Source organism: Protopterus annectens, chromosome 6.part0 (assembly GCF_019279795.1).
Source record: "Protopterus annectens isolate FY-2018-M chromosome 6.part0, PAN1.0, whole genome shotgun sequence".
Classification (NCBI taxonomy): Eukaryota; Metazoa; Chordata; order Ceratodontiformes; family Protopteridae; genus Protopterus; species Protopterus annectens.
In genome coordinates, this window is record NC_056737.1 from 1,200,914,666 (window position 1) to 1,200,933,529 (window position 18,864).

General features: G+C 43.5%; 1 protein-coding gene across 5 annotated transcripts in view; it reads left to right on the forward strand.

Moving 5' to 3' along the window:
- LOC122804756 (sodium channel protein type 2 subunit alpha-like) overlaps nt 1-18,864 on the forward strand; it is a 2,239,151-nt gene that overhangs the window by 1,636,495 nt on the left and 583,792 nt on the right. The gene's annotated exons all lie outside the window — the stretch shown is intronic.

Here is an 18,864-nt window from a genome sequence, read left to right on the forward strand (position 1 = left end):
CCTTTATGCCTAAAGTGGTACCCAAGGTAGCTTTAAATCAGGCCATACATTTACCTACTTTTTAATCCTAATCCTCAAAACAAAGGGGAGAGATTACTACATTCCTTGGACATCCACAGACAACTGCGTTATTATTTGGACAGAACAAAGCCTTTCAGAAAATCAGAACAGCTCTTTGTGTCCTATGCGGTAGGAGCTCAAGGAAAACCAATCTCCAAACAGACAATCTCCAAATGGATAGCCCACTGCATACGCTTTTGCTATTCCTTTCATGGCAAAACTGTACCTACAGGCATTAGGACTCATTTCACCAGAGCCACAGCCACCTCTGCAGCCTTCCTCAGAGGAGTTCCTACCAAGGATATTTTGGAAGCAGCCACTTGGAGTTCTGTGCATACCTTCTCCAAGCACTGCAACCTACCATTATACTCCAAATCTAGAGCAGACTTTGCCACTGCAGTCTTGCAAGGCATTTTGGCTCCTCCTAGTTCCACCTAGTGCCTACCACTCCTTTCTTAGCTTTGGGATTCTACCCATCTGTTATGACTGCAGCTGTATGCACGATGAACATAGTACAGTTTTGTACCTACCATAAATGTAGATGTTCGAGTGCTAATACAGCTGCAGTCCAGATTTCCCTCCCTCCTTCCCCTCTTGGGACAGGCCTATTGGCTAACACCTCCTCATACAACCTGATTGGGGTATTCATTTTGTTGTATTTGCTTGCAACTACTGTTTCTTGATTATATTGCATTGCATTAGTACATAAATTTATGTATTGCCTTCCTTCTGGGGGCACCTGACATCTGGGGCAAGAAAAACTGAAGAAAATGGCGTCGGCTGGTTCTTTTATACCCCTGTCGCACTGACATCAGGGAAGAAGCGACGACAACCAACGCCGGACCTAGACTTTGGAATTCGGCCGACCGAGGACCCGCCTGACGGCAGGAGAACCCATCTGTTATGACTGCAGCTGTATTAGCACTCGAACATCTACATTTATGGTAGGTACAAAACTGTACTTTTTGGTGTCAGTGAAATGAGTGTTGATCATATGAGCTTTTGATCATATGAAGTAGATCCATATATATATATATATATATATATATATATATATATATATATATATATACATATATATACATATACATATATGAGTCTACTTTGTTTCATTGAAATCTCATTTCACTGAATTTGAACTCACCCTGACCAAATCGCTGAAAGCTCAAATTACTGAAAACTAATTTCACCGAAGCTCGTTTCACTGAAGTATATATATAGTATATATATTTCTATACAACCTTACTCTTATTTGATCTGAATATGGCTGAAAAACATTCCAGATTCAAAAAGTGCAAGGAGTGTGGGCACAACATTCCCCCCTTGTCTGACACCCACAACTCTTGTGTGTATTGTCTGGGCCCTGCCAGTTTGGAGGTCCCTTGTGAGATCTGTAAGTCGTTTATTCCTAGGGGTTTAGTGGATAAGAAAAACAAGTTGATTTTGAAGGGACGTCTCCCAACTATTTTTTCTAAACTGTTGGCTGGAGCTCATCCCTCCAAGGCAGGCCAGAGAAAGTCTGGATCCTCCACTACTTCTTTGGATCCAAACGAGGAGCTGGCTTGGAAAGTCTCAAAATAGTTGGATACGAAGCCCAAATCCTTGGATGTGACTGCTTTGGACACTAGGTTTACGTCATCTGATTCAGTTCTCTTCGACCCATTATGCATTGTCTCTGAACCCGATTCCCTCTCGGCTACCTTCCACTTTTTTAGAGAGGCATCTTCACTCAAGATCACCCTCCCTAGCTTCTACTTCCTATTCTTCCAGGAGTCTTACAGAGACAAATGTGGATAGAATGATGAAGAAATTTCTCTTGGTGCAGATATAGATGAGAATTCTCCTGGCTCCTACCCCTTTGGGTCAGGAAACCTTCACCAGTGTTACTCCACCTATCTTGGTTCCTTCTCCAATTCATCTTTTGGCCATTCTTCCTCATCACCCCTCCCTCACCTACCTTTTGTGGTTTATGGCTTCTGGAAGAATGAGAGGAAACCAGAGGAGCCAATGTCCCTCTTTTTGAGCTCCAGATAGTGGTTTCTCATATATACAGTGTTGCTTAGAAATAAAAAAAGCAGCAAACAAGATCTCAGTTATGGAGGGGGGGGGGGGTGCTATAGCATTATTGGTAAGGGTGGAGCTTGAGAGTGTGCAGTAGGCCACAAGCTGTAAAAAGCGTCTGAGTTGCCTCTGAGGATAGGATCCGAACCCACATGTTGAGGAAGAATGAAAATGCACAACACAGATGGAATGTTATGGTGAGTACATAACTTCTTTTTATTCTCACTGCTGTGGTAGCCTATGGGTAGTGTCACAAGATCGCACACCCAGCCATCTTGCCAAAGCAGTAACTCCCCTCCTTCTCTCTCACTGTGGCTGCTGATAGGCTGCACCCTTTTTTGGGGGGAAGTATATCAGCAACTAGCAAAAAGAAAAATTCTTCGTATCCCTCAAAGTCTCAGAAAAACCCAGTATGCATCCTATACTGGGTCCAAAATAAACCAAGAAGAAACTTCACAGTGTGGAGAGTATGATGCTCACTTCCTGAATTCTGTTATGTACTTAGTTCATGTAATAAAAATTGAACTGTAAAATATAACTGTAAAATATCTGCTACAAAATAATCAAATAGCAATTAGTACTTAGTCCACAGTTGAGTTAAAAAATGGAATATCCTTTATTGAAACTCACAAACAAGCGATCCTCGCTGAGTATAATGAAGACCATCCAAACATTGCTTCTTTATATATAATCAGGTTGTTTGGAGCAAGGGAGTAGTTACAGAGGGTGGTTCTGTCAAGAGCAATAAAAGCATTAAAATCATTCCTTTAGCCAAGTGCCCCTTCTCACTTAACACCATAGTGCAATCAGAGATTGTGCTAACTAAAACTGAAAGTGAAAAGCTAGAGACAAATTACAGTCTAAGACCAGTTTATTAACACTTTGCATAGGCTAACCAGCTAATCCAAAACTTTATTAATTAAAAAAAGTATAAAACTTTTAACAAAGATCACTTTTATAATATATAAATACTATATCAGGTTTGTGTGTCAAAAACAAATCATAATATGAATGAACATGTGTATAGATATACAACTGAAAACCTAAGTGGGATGAAAAACATAAAAATAATTGCTAAGCTGGAAATACAGTGATAAATGTTACAAATTAAGCACTAAGGCCATGGGGATCTGTTAAAAATTGGCATCTAACTAAGAAAATAGTTTGTGTGTGCAAGAGTGCACTCAAGAGTAATTGCAATCTTTAAAACAGAAAAAGAAAAAGACTAGGCCCATGCACACTGTGTGCATTATCAAACTAGGCCCATGCACACTGTGTGCACTATCAAACTAGGCCCATGCACAGTGTGTGCACTATCAGACTAGGCCCATGCACACTCTGTGCACTATCAGACTAGGCCTGTGCACACTGTGTACACTATCAGACTAGGCTCGTGCACACTGTGTGCACTATCAAACTAGGCCCATGCACACTGTGTACACTATCAGACTAGGCCCATGCACACTCTGTGCACTATCAGACTTTCACTGCCTAACAGGAAAAAGTGTAACAAAAGTGTTCAGTTTAAAATATAAAGTAGCATTTAATGCAAAGGCATTAAAAATTATTAATGTATACATAAGCCACCTAAAGTATGTCCTTTATAACATTGTTAGCTAGTGCTAAAAGAAGTAAACAGTGTTTGATATTTGTTTTTAAACACAATATAAGCAAGTAATGTCAGCATTAATCAGTCCCATATCAGTCTTTTAATAGTCTTTTAAACAGTGGTGCAGTTTTCTGTGATCTAGTATGCTTTTCATGGAAAAATAATAATTAAGCCCCTGTTTTCTAAAAGAGTTCAGTTTCAGCTGCCACAGTATTTCAAGTTTTTCAAGTTTTTCTAAAAGATTAGGGATGTCTCCTTCCAGTTCCAAAAGGTCAACATGGTCAGTAATTTAAAATTTAAGCCAGTGTGTCTTTTGTGTAGCTGCAGGTGCTGAGCCAGTGCGTTATTCTTGCACGTAGCTCTAATTTCAGAAAGATGGTCTTCTAAACAATTAGAGATATGGACCTTTTGTCTACTTAAGTTAGAGGACTTGCTGTGTGAGACTGGGAGTGACTTGTTTGTTTTTGTCTTTCCCTCCCTCTTCCTTAGTCATGTCCCAGAAACAGGAAGGTAAGCCATTGAGCTTCAAAAAATATGAAAAATGCAGTAAGAAGATGTCCCTTAGCGATTCACACATCTTGTGTGTATTGTTTCGTGCCTCTTCATCTGCAAGAGTCTTGTTCCATTTGCCACAATTTCAACCAGTGGGCATTAATGGAAGATAAAAATAAACTTATTTCAAAAGGACTTTTGAAGTCACCTTTCTCTGAGGCTATATCTTCCAAATCTTCTGACAAACCTACCAAAAGACCTTCATCAGAGTAGAGATCCTCATCGGGGTTGAAGCAGAAGACTCCGAAGTTAATGGATCCGAAGGCTCCATCAGAGCAGACATCTCCTGGTTTCAAAACTCCTTCAGAGCGGGGAATTTCATTGGCGCTGACTGCTACAACAGATCATAGATATAGCAGCTGATCTCCATCTATTGAAAAGGTTTCTTATCAGCTCCCTTCTCCACTATTACCTAGATCAAGGGCACCTACCCTGTCCACTAGGTCTACCAGGAGTTTATCTGATGAAGATGTGGATAGGGTAATAGAGAGACTTTTGAAGACACCTGCTTTAGCCAAACTACTGTTAGATCTGAGCCCAAGGGAACTGGGTCAGGCTCAAACCCCTTCTTCTGTTGCAGTTCCTCTTCTGATCCATCCCCCCTGCTTCGGAGCCGGAAGAGTCTGTTATCCAGGTTGTGTCAGAGTTGGGTCCAGGACCCATGCCTTCCTCTGATCTGATATCTGCCCTGAGTGTCTCTGTGCCTTCACACCAGTAGACATCTAGGAGCCAACACTCCCCTGTTGGGACCAGAGAGACCTTTCAGATCTCATCAGATCTGACTATGCCTCTGGGGGCCTCAGCATGGGTGAGTTCAACTCCTACCTCTGCTTTGGAGCTGCTCTCGTCTGCTCCTGAGATTCCTTCGGCTCTGACAACTTGTTTGTCAGATCTTTGGAGTTCTTCGGAGTAGAGAGGGACTGCCTTTGAGGCAATGAGGAGGGCTTTGACTACTTCACAGTCTGAGACGCAATCTACTTTGAGTCTTCCACCCTCTTCAGTCGGGGTGTCTTTGTCTTCTCACGTGCCCTCTCCACAGGTCTGCAGAGACCTTAGGCCTCAGGCTGTACCTCAGGGTACTGCCTCCTCTTCCAAAACCTCTCCAGAGTATCCCACTGAAGAGGTCCCATGGAAGAGGATATACAGAAAGAAGCATCTTGACTCCCCGGAGGAGTCTGTTACATCTGACACTGACCTTGATGAAGCAGAAGGGTCCCCAGGATCACCTGCTGAAGATGTCTCCTTTGTAGACATCCTAGAAACCTTAAAACAGAGAGGTGATTGGCAGTCCTCCACCCCTTTGGCTGAGGAGTCGGTCTTCCTGAAGGCTTTTGTGTCTCACCCATTAACTTCCTGGGTGAGTCCTTTTTTTGACGAGGTTGTGGAATTAATCTCGTGAAAGGCCTTAGAGTCCCTAGACACCATAGTCCCTACTCCTAGGAAGCCAAATAAGTATATTACCACACAAAAAGTGTTTTAACAAAGGGTGTAGGGGGTTGATGTCATGGTTATGGCAGTGGCCACTAAGAAGGAACTCTCTGAAACAAGTTCCTCTATCCATCCTCTTAATAAGGACTCTAAGACTATGGATAGATATGGCAAGCGCATCTTCTCATCAGCAACATTTGCCTTGTGGTCTCTGAATTATCTCACCAACTTCACTAGACTGCAGAAGGACCAGATTAAAGAATTATCAGGATCCATCGAAGAGGCCATAGCTGATGCGGCGGCAGATAAAATCAGTGCTCAGCTTGCCACCTTGAATTCAGTTGTCAATTAGTTCATGATGCTCATATGTTATAGGTTCATAGGTTCATAGGTTGGTACTAGGCCATTGGCCCCAGGGCCTATATAAGCCTAGCCAAAAAATGTACCCTGGCTTTCGCCACCCAAGAAAATTATTTTCCTGTGCCTCTGTTGAGCAGAGCCACAGAAGTGATCCCTGGGGTGAATTTCCCATTTCCCATCCAATCATCAAGATTTTTCTTAAGCAGTAGATGGAATGAGTAGGGCAGCAGGCTCAGGTATCTGTCTTAGGAGGCAGGCCTGGATGCATCTTTGAGATTTCACGGAGCCCTTCAAATCCTCCTTCATTAATGCCCTTTTGATGGCTCCTCCCTTTTTGGGCCAAAAGTGAAGGAAACACTCACCAGGTGTGAACAACAGGGTAAGACCATGTCACACAAGGTGAAGGTTCCCTCAGAGGTAGAGGGGGAACAATAATGGAAGATGCCACCCTCGTGGCAGAGGGGGCCCTCAAAACCAGGGCTTCAGAGAATCTTTCTTTGGGAGACCCTTCCAGCACTCCTAAAGGAGTGCCTGATTGCTCGCCTCCTGAGGCAGTTGGGAGTTGATTGTCTCTGCACCAAGAAACCTGGCTAAAGATAACAAATGACAAATGAGTGCAGGACATAATATCCAGAGGATATATCATTCCCTTCTCATTTCCTATCCCTATAAACAAAGCAGTTCCAGATATTCCACCCAGTCAAAAGGAGCAAGCAGCAATAGAAATCAAAAAGTTGCTAAGGAAAAGAGTCATCCAAGAAGTCCCTGCAGACTAGAGAGGATCTGGAATTTACTCAAGATTCTTTTTAGTTCTGAAAAGGACAGGAGACTGGAGGCCCATTTTGGATCTCAGCAATCTAAACAAATTGGTAAAAAAGACCAAGTTCTGGATGGTGACATGGCAGATGATACTTCCATTCCTGGAAAAAGACAACTGGATGCACTCTATAGACCTTCAGGACACGTAGTAACATATTCGATTGGACAGATGGTCCAAGATGTTCTTGCACTTCTGGCTAGGAGCCAGTCACTTCCAGTTTTGAGCTCTGCCCCTTGGTCCCACTACAGCCCCCAGAGTGTTCACTAAATGTATGGCAGTAGTAGCGGCTCACCTGAGACGCAAAGGATTCCACGTATTTCCATACCTGGATGACTGACTCATAACCACCCCAACCAGGCATCATTTACCCCAATCAAGGAATTGTCCTTTGACTTTGCTCCTCTCTAGGCATTACCGTGAATTATGAAACATCTGCGCTAGAGGCATCTCAAGGTTTAGTGTTCGTAGGAGCAGCAGTAAACACTACCACTCAAATAGCAAGACTTCCACAGGACAGAGTAGACAATCTCCATCATTTTGTCAGAATACTAATAAAGAAGTCAAAAGCCACAGCAAAACTAGTTCTCCAGGTCCTAGGGAAAATGGCTGCATTGATTATACTAATTCCTCTAGCTCACCTTCACATGAGGGTTCTCCAGTGGTTGCTTTTTGCACAGTGGTCAATCTTGGAACTTCCAATGTCCCACAAGATTATGATAACCAATGCCTGCAGAAAAGATCTCCAATGGAGGATTAATTCAACTTTAGTGCCTCAGGGCCATCCACTCATTCCTCTTCAACCTCTTGCCACTGTGAACATGGATGCTTCCCAGATAGGGGGGAGGGCATTTTCTCAGGCAGACATTTCAAGGCATCTGGCAATAACATGAGGCTCATCTGGATATAAATGTCCTAGACACGAGGGTGGTGCTTCTAGCATTGCAAGCATTCCATGACTCTCTTCCTATAGGAACAATTGCAATCCAGATGGACAACATGTCTGTAGTTTGGTATGTCAACAAACAAGAGGGAACCAGACTGTACCCAGTTTGTTGAGAAGCTCTCAGGGTCTGGCATTGGGCAGTACCTCCAACCACTTTCTAATAGCAATGCACATTCTGGGGAAATTCATTGTCATTGCGGACTAGCTGAGAAGAGCCATTCTTTGGCCACATGAGTGGTCCCGCAATTGGAATGTAACAGAAGTGATCTTCCGCAAATGAGGCCAGCCTTGCTGCAACCTTTTTGCATCACCCAGTGCCAAATGCAGCAACTACTTTGCCCTGAGCCCTCCAACGGGGAAGTCACCAAGGGATGCACTTGTTCATGATTGGCCCCTGGGACGTCTTTATGCCTTTCCTCCAATTCTGATTCCAAAACTCCTACAGAAACTGAGTTTGTTGGAGACAACCATTATCTTAATTGCCCCCTACTGGCCTTGCCAAATATGGTTTCCCTTCCTTCAGCTTCATCTCAGGGATGAAACCTGGATTCTGGACCCAGCTCCAGACCTTCTGACACACCCATCAGGGATGGTTCATCCCAACCTTCACACCCTGAAATTGACAGCTTGGCTGCTCCATTTACCCTAATTGACAGGTTTCCATCCCTCTCCTCTCCTGTCAAGCATATTATTTTATCATCCCATAAAACTTTTACTCTGAAGCTTTACAGAAGCAAATGGAAGAAGTTTGTCATATGGGTAGACTATAAAAAATAGATTCCTTTACAGCACCAGTTCATTCCATGCTACAGTTTCTGTCTGAGATCTTCAATGATGGAGCAATGGCAGCTTCAATTAAAGATCAACAATCTCTAATTTTCATATGGGAGAAAATGACCACTCTGTCACGTCACATAGACTTTGCAAAGCCTTCTTGAAATGCACTGTTATGCTATACAAACACCCAATGTCCCCTTGGGATCAAAATTTCATCTTATCCAACATTATATTTCCCCCTTTTGAGCCACATATGATATGAAATATCTCTCATGAAAAGCATTACTTCAGCCAGAAGAGTGTCCAAGTTGCAGGCCTTGTCCATTAAACCTCCTTACCTAATCTTTCACAAAGATAGGGTGTCATTATGCATTAATCCATCCTTTGTACCCAAGGTTATGTCAGAAAATACCCTTAATCAATCTATAGAGCTCCCCATTTTCTTTCCCAAATTTCAAAACAAAGGAGAGTATTCCTTGCATTTCCTAGACATTCATAGACAATTATGTTTCTATTTACACAGAACTTCAGAATTCAGGAAATTAGACCAGCTCTTCATTTCATATTCTGATACAAGGAAAGGTCAGCCAGTTTCAAAAGTCACATTATCCAGATGTCTTTCATTATGCATATCCCACATTTACAGTTCTAAAAAGAAAGTCCTCCCAAATGTTCCTAAAGCTCATTCCACTAGACCTCTGGCCACGTCTGCTGTCTTTCAGGCTAGACTACCATTGGTTAATATTTGTGCAGTGGCTACTTGGGCAAGACCTCATACCTTTATTACTCATTACAAAGTGGATTTGGCCTCTAGGAGTAGAGCCTCTTTTGGTTCTATGGTTCTGAGGAATATTCTCCCATGAGCCACCCAAGAGTTCAGTTGCTTGGGATGCAGTCCCACACGTAAGAATAAAGGCGAGATTGACAACATCACATAGAGAAGTTATGTTCTTACCATAATGTTCCATGTATGTTGTCCATCTCCTTTTTTATTCTTACAACCCTTCCTCCTCCCACTGCCTATACTCCTGCTACACTGCATAACAAAATAGGTATGCAGCAAGGCCATATAGCCGCAGATAATATACCCTTCTCAGTCTGCTTCTAATTTTATAACAGTAGGCATGTCCATTATTCTATACATCAGCAAATTGCTACCAGATGACCCCTTTTATGTGCTGCTGGGGGGGGGGGGCAGACAAGATCTGAGGTAACTAGGGGAATGCATTATGGGTAAAGAATGAGGCCCACGAGCTGGAGTATTGGCTGAGATGGGTCCGACATATCAGATCTGACCCACACGTCAGAATAAAGGATGAGATGGACATACATGAAACATTATGGTAAGAACAGAACTTTTTCTATTTTTTTTAACTTCTACTTTTACTAATCTTCTGTTCTACATTCCCTCTCTGTGATCTTATTTTTTTATTGTGAAATTTTTCATATATGGATGCCTTTGTCTGTATTTGTCTTCAAATACCTTTGGAACTGCCTCTTTTGTGTGAATTAATTTGGCTTTTACCTTTGCATAAATATTGCACCATATCAGATCTCTCTTTTGTTCCCATGTCCACATTTCATTTTTATACCTTTCAAAAGTCCCTAGATTTTGTTCTTTATATTTATATTTTCGCACTTCCTCAGTCACTTCTTTTTCCAAGTGACTCAAGGTTTCTTGGTCTATATAATGTTTTTCATAAATCTGTTGTATTAATGAACACAAACTTCTGAGTGGAGATTCTGGGCTTCTTGCATAATAGTAACAATACATAATTTCTTTCTTATCCTCAGTAGTCCACTCTATCATCTTTATGGCTCTTTTTTGGCCTATCAGCTTTTGTGATTTTTGTGGACTGCTATTTCCTTCTACAACAGGGAGGCCACCCTCCCTTTGGGCCTGGCCTAGCCCCATTGTAGGAATGTTTCCATTTCCTGAGGATTCTACACTGTCATTTTTCCAGTCCTGGTACCAGTGCACCTACCAGGATTAGGCAGTTTTTTATCCTGGGTCTTGTGAACCCAGCTACATTTTTTATTTTTTAACCTACTTCTGTATATGATATATGCTATATAAATACAGTCTATATATCAGTGTCATCTTGATGAGATTTTGTAAAAAAACATGGTCACCTCGTGAAAGTACTCACCAAGATTTGAGGATGAATTCAATTTCAGCAATACTGCTCTCCTTTGCTTGCTGACTTATCATCTCTTTATTCGCACCCTACCCAGCTGGGTTGAGTTCCTTGATGATACCTGAGTGTGAGTTTGTGTCGAAAGCCTTTGCTAGGTCAAGATAGGTGGTATGTACTGCTTTGGCTTCATTCAGGACTTTGTTGACATTCTTGAAGAAGTCCACCACTATAGTAAGCATGATCTACCATTAATGAAGCCAAACTGTGTTGGGATGAGAGTTTGAAGGTTGCCTATGTCCTTGACGATAAGGTCCATGATGATTCTTTCCATGGCCTTGCAGATAAGGCGGGTTAGGCTTATGAGTCTATAGTTCCCAGGGCTGGTTGATGAATCCCCCTTTGTGCAAAGAAATTGCAGTTCCTGTTCTCCACTCTGCTGGAACAAAGCCAGGCACAGTATGTTGGAACCGCCACTGGGCATATTCACTGTTGGTCAAGTATGTTTGTATTTGTGAAGTGAATGAATCTCTGTGCCTGTAGATTTGAGGCCATATTGGATTCCCAGTCTAAAGAGAGGTAATTAGTCTCCCATGAGTAGGGTGTTAGGTTGGATGAAATGGACTCCACTAGGTCCAAGTATGCATTGTGAGCTTTTTGAGACATGGAGGTGACCTATGCCTGGCTAAGATACGGTGTGGGAGTTTATCTATGGTGATCAGCACGTGGAGGAACTCCAGCACGTCATCCTGTTTGACCACCCTAGAGGTAAGCTTGTTATTGATGTATATTGAGACACCTCCACCTGTAGCCGTTGTCGGTGAGGCTATTAGTTTAAAATAAAAGTGTGGGAAGGCACTGAAACCTTGCACTTTTGAGACACTCTCTGCCGCTTTAAACCATGCCTTAGTAGCTACACAGATTTCTGTATTCTCAAGTGTGAGGAGGGCTTGGAGGGAGTGTAGTTTTTTATTTATGCTCCTGGAGTTCAGCAGTAACACCTTGAGTCCAGCTGAGTTGATTTTGCTTTGTCATTTGGTTTGTCAATTTGGCGTTATACAAAAAGATTTTATGGGGTGGATAGAGTTTCAGCCAGTATTCTAAAGCCTAGACAGGAAAGGTACAGACCATCCTTAATAAAACAGTGTGGTCTGTTAACCATGTCCTCCCAAGCTGACAAATAGTGGATCCCCTTAGAATGACACCAGAAAGACCACCAGTTGTTGAAATCAATTATTTTTTGCTCATATCGTGGCATCATCCTAGGTGATGGTAATATGCTGCTGGTATCATCATCAGTGATACATTGTATCATTATATCATTGTATCATTGTATCATCCTCAGTGATGGTAATATGCTACTCAATGCATTGTGACATCATTCTCAGTGATGGTAATATGCTGCTGGTATCATCCTCAGTGATACATTGTATCATTGTATCATCCTCAGTGATGGTAATATGCTGCTGGTATCATCCTCAGTGATACATTGTATCATTGTATCATCCTCAGTGATGGTAATATGCTGCTGGTATCATCCTCAGTGCTACACTGTATCATTGTATCATCCTCGGTGACTGTAATATGCTGCTCAAAGCCAGGCTCATACCAGCCTGAGACACATAGTCTGAAAGCTCCATAATGTGTTTCTTCATATAGTCCAGGGAGGTACATCTCAGGTCATTTACACCTACATGCACTATGATGGAATCATACTGGTACCTGTGACGTAATGACTTGACTGCATGCATGATTTGGCAGATCCTGGCACCAGGTAAGTAACTAATAGTTATCTTCTCCTTGTTCAGGCAGGTTAGAGACCCATCAGTTTATCTTATATTGGAGTCCTCTATGACGAGATTCCTGGTAAGTGTGTTTGCTTGCCTTAGAGGCTTAGTGTTTGGGGTTCCCCTGAAAGTGACAGTATGTGTGGTGTTAGGTGATGTTTTGTCTGAGTTCCTTTGGGCATACGGAAGCATAGCTTTGACAATGGGTGGACTAGGAGATCTCATTTTTTTAGGAAGATTGCTTTTAAGTGCTTCAGCATACATTAATCTATGTGTGTGTGTTATATGCTATGTGAGGTGAATGTTGTGTGTGCTTGTGTGCTTGAGTCTAGCCTCCAGTGTCATTGTGTAATTACACCACTCGTATACTAGGTCTGCTTTTTTAAGGATTAACTGGGTGTCGGTGAACATGAGACAATTACCACATTGTCACAAGAGGCCTTTATCCACCAAGCTGGCTACAGAGACGTTAGGAAACTGCATATCCATACTGTACAGTCCTTTGATTTGTGAGCTACAGGGGGGTGGTGTATTGGGGTTAGAAGACTATTAAGGGTGCTTTGTTTGTGTAGACTAATAGGGGTGCCTTATCAGGGCAGATTATGCTAAAAAGAACTAAGTTCTGCTAAATTTAATGTTTACACAATACTGAATTCTACTAAATCTGTAGGTATTGCCACTCGACACCCAACTAGCTGCTCCAAGCTTGTTGGTGTCATGCAAGGTATTTGCTCTATATTGCTGCTTTACAAGGTACAGTTTTATGCAGTGTTCTACAGGGAAAATTTGCTTTCTAAGTGTTTGCTGCTAGGCAGGGCATTGTTAACCCATGCAAATGAGCAGAATTTATAGCGGCACAGAAAAAAAAAAACAAAAAAAATAACTAATGAGCCCTCTGGCCAATGAAATGACTAAACTAGAAGTCATTTTGTGTATTTTTCCAACTCCGACCAGGCGAACACCTCCTGCCACAATATGAATAAAACCAGTCCTCCTAAGGTAAGAACACAGTAGAAGAAACCCATAAGTACAGTGCTACCACAAATCAATTAAACAACTAGCTGTAAACCCCTTGCTAGAGGAGATTGCAGCAGTAATAGTGAGGGGAAGAGCATTTAAAAAAAAATACAGTGAAGGCACATAAAAGCAGGAAGCAGTAGTAATCACTCAAATAACTTATGCAAGTGTGATTTAACAATCAAAGGTACTTCACTTTTCTTGAGTGGCACTGGATGCAAGTAAAACACTTTTGGAATGCAGGCTAAGACTCTAAGCTTTGCTGAGCTCTAGGAAAAATGAGCAAAAGACAATTTCTGCTAAGGGACATTTACCTGAGAGCAGTACTGGTTTGCTTGGTGGGCAGTTGGCATTACGGCTCTATAGAAAACAAATGTCTGGGAAGAGTATATAAATAGCTTATACAACAGACAATAGCAGTGAAAGAGGGAGAGACTTTGGAAATCAGATTACCATAAGGGGTGGAGGCCAGAGACACAGAATTATATAACAAAAACAGGAAAAGAGTGGGAGGGGGTGGGAAAAACAAAAGAACAAGCAGGATATCAAGAATGACATCCAACCAGATAAAGATGGTATTGGAGCCCTTTCAGAAACTTTAGCTTAATGTGTTAGTGTGGGATGGGACTGGAACAGAGACAGTTCTCACACCTTTGAACTTCTTCTACAGTTTAAGGCACCAGATTATGTAGAAATTTACTGGTAATACTGTTTACTAGGGGTAACTCACCGTACCATATCCTAGTGTCCAGATCGTGAAACTAGGAGAAAGAGACAAAGCATGGGTTCCAAAAGCCAAATTCCATTTTGGCTCAATTGCCCATCTCAAAACAAGTATCCCTGTGTAGATACCTTGTGCAAATCACATTTCAAAATAATTGATTTGCTAAAAATACAGCAAAGGCACCAGAAAATGCTGCAAACAAAATCAGCATATGCATGCACTCAAGTAATTAGGTGAAATGCACTCCTTAAATCTCACTTCAGGTATAACTAAAACAAACAAACAAAACCTTAATTCTCAGTTCACGTATGACCAAATTAAACAAGCAGCATGTGGTTGGTCACATGTCAGGCACTCCAAAGCCATGTGAAAGAGGTGGCCTACAAAACCAACTTTCTATAAATTGCCTGCAAAACCAAGAGTCTAGAGACATGTTCTCTGACAGGCCATATCAATGTTCCTGAAAGGAGGCCCAATTGTCGTCGTCCCCTCCCGGAGGCAATTGGGGACTGTTTATCCCTGCACAAGAGACCCTGGCTAGATATCACAAAAGACACCTGGCTGCAGAGGATTATTTACAGAGGTTATATAATTCCCTTTTCCCTTCCACCTCCATCCTCACAAAAGTTTCCCAATGTTCTGCCTAGTCAGAGGAAAGTAGCAGCACTGGAAATACAAAAGCTGCTAGAAAAAAAGAGAAATCTGAGAGGTCCCACCAGACCAGAAAGGATGCAGAACTTACTCAAGATTCTTTTTAGTGCCAAAGAAAACAGGGGACTGGAGACCAGTTCTGGATCTCAGCAAAATGAACAAGTCATTTCAACACTCAAAGTTTTGGATGGTCATGGTTCAGTCATCCTGCCATTCCTAGGCAATCCGATTGAATGTACTCGATAGACCTTCAAGATGCGTACTATCACATAAAAAATGAACAGGCAGTCAAGAAGGATCTTATGCTTCTGGCTGGCAGCCAGTCATTTCCAGTTCAGAGCCCTGCCCTTTGGTCTCACCACAGCACCCAGAGTGTTCTCCAAATGCATGGTAGTGGTTGCAGCTCACTTGAGACTTTAGGTATTCTGGGTGTTTCTGTATTTAGACAACTGGCTCATTACCACTCCGACCATGCATCTACTCATAATAGTGAGAGATTAGGTTATCCAAACTTGTTCCCTTCTGGGAATTACAATAAATTACAACAAATCACAGTTGCAAGCACCTCAAACACTGGAATTCATAAGGGCAAATTTCAGTACAGTATCTGCAACAGCTTCACTTCTCCTGCCAGAGTACAAACGTTGAGATTCCAAGTCACAGAAATTATTCATAACACCAACATTTCAGCCTGGTTAATTCTTCAAGCCTTTGGGACAATGTCAACATCCATAATTTTAGTCTCCCCTGGCAAAATATCACATGAGAATTCATCAGTGGATGCTAGCATCCTAATGGTGCATTCTTTATCTGAGGATGTCAGTTCAGATAAAGATCACACAGGCTTGCAAAAGATACCTTTGGTGGTGGATAAGATCAGATCAACATTTACAAGGCTGTCCATTCATTCTCTCTCAACCCAAGGCCATAGTGACCATAGACTCATTCCAAATTGGGTGGGGGGACACTTCCTGGGGAAAACAGTCCAAGGCACTTGGTTGCTGAAGAGGCCAGTTTGCATATAAATGTCCTGGAGATGATAGCAGTGCTTTTGATATTGCAAACCTTTCAGGTGCTCTACCTCTGAGGACAATTGCAATTCAAACAAACAATATGTCAGTAGTTTGGTACATCAGCAAACAAGGAGGAACCAGGTCTTACTCCTCATGTCAAGAAGCACTTGGAGTGTGGCGATGGGTGATCTCATCCAACTGTTTTCTGACAGCAGCGCACATTCTGGGGAAGTCCAGTGTGATAGCAGACAAACTGAGAAGGTTCATTCTAATACTCCGTGAGTTGCCTCTCAACGGGAATGTGACAGAAATTATTTTCCATTGATGGGACCAGCCTTGCTGTGATCTTTTTTGTCTCCCCTAAACAACAGCATGTTAAGTTGTCTATCTCGCCTTCATTCTTGCTGGATGGGTTCGGAGCCGACCTCGGCTCCGACTCGGCCACTCTAAAAGCTCGAGAGTTGGTTCCACCGGCTCGAGGCTCCCCTTATATCCCACAATGCTAGGCGAGAGTTACCTCAGATCTCGTTTGCCGCTACAGCTTCGAGGTTGGTTGCTTCTACCGGTTCCTGGTGAGTGTTAGCTTTTTCTTCTAAAAGTTACTCTTTTACCCCTTTTTAAGTTAAATTCTTCTTAGATTAGTGTAGATTATACAACTTTAACCCTATATTTTTCCCGTTTCTTTCTAAAAGAACCTTTGGTTCTTCCCTTGGGCCTTAGGCCTTCTCTTCCCTAAGGGAGTGTTTGTGTAGTTTACTATAATTTTGTACTTAAATTCTAGTATTATTACTAAAATTGTTATATTTTCTGACAGGGTATAACTGGTGTGTTTGAGTGTGTGTTTGTGTACACCTGTCAGTTAGGCTATGTCTAAAGAAGCAAAGGTCTCCGGATTCAAGAAGTGTGATGCGTGCTGTCAGAAAATGTCTCTGACAGACGCTCACACTTCTTGTGTCTATTGTCTGGGGCCTTTGCACCTGCAGGACTCCTGTGCTGTTTGCCATGGCTTCAGCCCCAGGGTCCTGCAGGAAAGAAAAAACAAGCTAATTCTGAGAGGCTTGTTGAAGCCAGAGGATTCCCTGTCTGTCTCAACAGGGAAGCCCTCTAAGGCATCGAGGTCTTCGGCTCCGGCTTCTGAGCCGAGACCTCAGGTTGTTCAACCTTTGCCTTTATCGGCTCCGGCTGGAGCCGATAAGTCTCAGTCCACAGTTTCTGTGGCTCCCTCGGCTCAGGCTGGAGCCGAGGTTATTGAAGTACCCGTGTCGGCTCCGACCAGATCTTCAGAGCCGACAACTAGAAAGAGATCAAGGTCACCATCTATTGGCTCCGTTCATTCGGCTCCAGGTTCTCCCCTGCTGTCTGAACGGAGCCAAAGGTCTCATTCCTCTAGGTCATCGAGGCTGTCCGATCATGACCTTCAGAGGGTAGTGAGTCGACTACTTAAGTCCGAGGCACTAGCCCAGATGCTTCAGAGCCCGACTCATCAGTCGATGCCTGCCCGGTCCATCAACTCTTTCCTCCTTCGACTCTTCTGAGTTCGGAGCCGGGTCGTCGGAACCGAGACTGTGATTGCCGGAGCCAAGACAATTGTCTTCGGCTCCGTCGTCGCTCCGTTTTCTTCTTTGGAAGAATCTCGGCGCCGGACTTCCCTCGTTGGCTCCGAGGGTGAGTGGCATCGGACCCTTGTCCGACCCCCTCTCCCTCTCGGGCTTCGGGCTGGTGAGTTCGGCTCCGACATCGACCTCGGAGCCATCACTGTCGGTGCTGAGGGGGTTCTTAGCTCGGAGCGGGGACCTCTGGCTCTGCCTGACAGGGGTGCATTCGAGGTCATGCGGAGTGTGTTAGAGCCAGGCTCTACCCCACAGTCGGCTCCGTCCGCCCCTCCCTCTATGCTGCCTCAGGGTAAGTCGACTCACTCCCTCATCCCGGACCGCAGAGAGCCAGCTCCTCAGGAACCCCTGTGGGATTTCATCCTCTTCGAGGCCTCTCCTGATTTGGCAGAAGAGCCCCCTCGGAAGAGGAAGTGCAAGAGGAAACACATTGACTCACCTGAGTCTATCACGTCAGACACAGATCTGGATGATTCTGAGGGTTCCCCGTTCCCCTTCTGAAGATGTCTCATTTGCAGACATTCTGGAGATCCTGAAACAGAGGGGAAATTGGCCAGCCCTCAACCCTTCGGAGGACGAATCTGTGTATCTTGAGGCGTTTGGCTCTCGTCCTTCCACCTCCTGGGTGTCCCCCTTCGACCCCCTCATGCAGGTGGTTGCTAAGAAGGCATGGACGGCTCCTGATTCAGTGGACCCCACTCCCAGGAGACCCTCCAAATTCATCACAGCTCCATCAGACAAGCAATTTTTATCAAAAGGAGTTTCTGTGGATGCTATGGTGGTAGCTGCCGCCACAAAGAAGGAACTGGCTGATCCTTCAGTGCCTGTCCATCCACCTAACAAGGAATCTAGGTCCATGGATAGGTACGGGAAGCGGATGTTCTCCTCAGCGACATTCACCATGCGTTCGCTGAATTACCTGTGCCATTTCACTCGTCTTCAAAGGGACTTGATCAAGGAAGCGAGTGAAATGTTAAAGGACCCTACAGCTGCGGGTTTCCAAGAGAAAATGAACACGCAGCTGGCTACCCTTAATTCCATATCCAACTCCTCCATGCGCCTCCTCTCTTATGCGGCCGATGGAGCGAGCAGATCCGCAGGGACAGGAGTAGCCTTACGTAGGCACGCCTGGATGCGGCTATGCAACTTTGCGGAACCTTTCAAGACGTCTTTCACGAACTCCCCTTTTGATGGATCATCTCTCTTTGGTCCTCAAGTGAAAGAAACCCTGACTAGGTGCGAGACTGATGGCAAGACCCTTTCTGCCGTCGGAGTCCGTTTTTCGACTCCTTCTAGGCCTTACCCCAAAGGCCAGAA